Source organism: Palaemon carinicauda, chromosome 43 (genome assembly GCF_036898095.1).
Source record: "Palaemon carinicauda isolate YSFRI2023 chromosome 43, ASM3689809v2, whole genome shotgun sequence".
Lineage (NCBI taxonomy): Eukaryota > Metazoa > Arthropoda > Malacostraca > Decapoda > Palaemonidae > Palaemon > Palaemon carinicauda.
The window spans coordinates 48287842-48290341 of record NC_090767.1 but is presented as its reverse complement, the minus strand read 5'-3'; positions in this window follow the sequence as shown (position 1 = coordinate 48290341).

The following is a 2500-nucleotide window of genomic DNA, read 5'->3' as shown; positions in this document are numbered from 1 at the left end:
TTTTATGTATAACCGCCAAACATGTCCAAATCACCATAACTAAAAGATTGAAAGGGGGTTAAAGTTTGTATGGTGCATCTGAATTCTTGAAGAGAATTTTGCAGTCTTTGCCTCTTGATATATGTAATAGCACTTATAGCATACTCCTTGCATTTGATCTCTATAGCTTTGAAATGGGGAACCATAGTTAGCTTTTGGTCCAAATTATGCCCTAACAATCATGTTGGGGCTACATGTGGACTCACTGATCTTTGATGTGTGTACACACACACACACACACACACACACATATATATATATATATATATATATATATATATATATATATATATATATATATATATATATATATATATATATATATATATATATATATGTGATGGGTGGCTTTGACCACCACTCAAAACACTACACTTATCAAATAGTATTCACCATCATACAGTACTAAGTCCACAAAAGGTGGAATAGTAACCAAACATCAATACGAGTGCAAAGTCAACTCAAGGGGACAAAGAAAATACCACAAAAATTTCCTTAATTTTAATACATAATAACAAGACAGAAATAACACCTGAACCACAATAATACAATAATAAATGATACACACACAATCTTAACTCCCTGTAAAAGAAAACAATTACACGATTACAGAAAGATCAACACATGCATACTAAATGGTGAGAGGGTCCAGAAAGGAGAAGGCCAACGAAAAGTGAGAACATCCTAACAAATACAAACTAAATATCCCTATCAAATTGAAGATGGCTGGTGTGATTGAAAGGCTTTCACAAGCTCCACTAATGACGTCAGCTGACTATCAACGGTCGTGATCACGATACTTAAGCAGGTATAAATATTATTACCTTGGGACAGAGAGGTCCCCTTGGCTTTTACTGAACCAATTGCAGTGCACAAAATGTTAAGACGATCTGGGTCCTTGCTGCAGAGAAAGGATATCCAAAAAGCTAAATAACTTCACACTGTAGCTCTGCAATGGCGAGGAGTAAATATAATCCAGTAGCAAATGTCGTGCCCTTCAATGTTGGAGGCTCAGAAACACACTAAGGAACCATCCTCAAAAAAAGCCCCTCCAAAACTCCGTTCACGCAGGAGCGCAGCCACGTAACCAACACCACTTGAAAATATAAAACAGCCGTTAGTCCATTATAACCACTAACATAACCACCAGTGAAAAGACAAACAATAAATCAGGAAAACAATAAGTCTACAGTATATTTAACCTTATACATCTATAAAAACTTAAATAATTTAGAGATATATAGCAATAATATTACAATATATATATATATATATATACATATATATATACATATATATATATATACATATATATATATATATATATATATATATATATATATATATATATACATATATATATCTATATATGTATATATATATATATATATATATATATATATATATATATATATATATATATATATATATATATATATATATATATATATATATATATATATATATATTTGAATATATATACATATATATGAATACAAACAGAAATATATACACACACACACACACACACACACATATATATATATATATATATATATATATATATATATATATATATATATATATATATATATATATATATATATATATATATATATATATATATTATATATACACACATATATATATATATACAGTCGGTGACATAAGTTGTGTCGCGATTTTTTTTCGCGAAACAACTTATGTTGTTTTCCAGCAGGACCCTCTATATCCGGTAAAAAAATCGGCCGGGAGAAACTGACTTATTGGCAACTTAGCTCTACGCATTGGGCGGCTCAGGGAAACAACAGCGACCCAGCTAGTGTTGGCCTTGACTTCATACAGGTCGGTTTTCCTCAGTTTTTGCGACGCGCTCCCTCTTCTTTGTCACGTGGTGTGCTTTGTGTTGTTTGTAATCATGCCAGGACCTAAAACTTCACATGATGATATAGTGCGTGTTAATGAGTGTCACAAAATCGGTTTGCCAACACGAGATATCGCCCAACAGACAGGAGTTCATCCGCGAACCATCCAAAACCTCGTGCGGAAGTTTAAGGAGTCTGGTAGTGCTGACGTGCCACATCACAAAAAGGCGAGTGGAAGACCCCGAAAGCTTTCAGAGCGCATGTTGAAAATTGTCAAACGACAGGTTGATGCTGTACCTCAGCAAAGAAAATAAAATTTGAGAATCCTAGGTTATTGGGGGACGTGTCTGTTTGTACCGTTCAGTGTAGGTTGAGTACGGACCTCGGGTACAAGAAAGTGAACCCTTCTAGGAAACCCGACATCAGCAAGCGGCAAGTGATCGCCCGGAAACTTTTTGCTGAGAAATACAAAGAATGGCCTTTGGAGAAGTGGCAACAAGTGTTGTGGAGTGACGAAGCAAGTTTTTTGTCTCGGACACAAGTGGAAACAAAGTGTGGAGGGGGCCCCAGACGGACACGCTCGCAGACAATCAGGT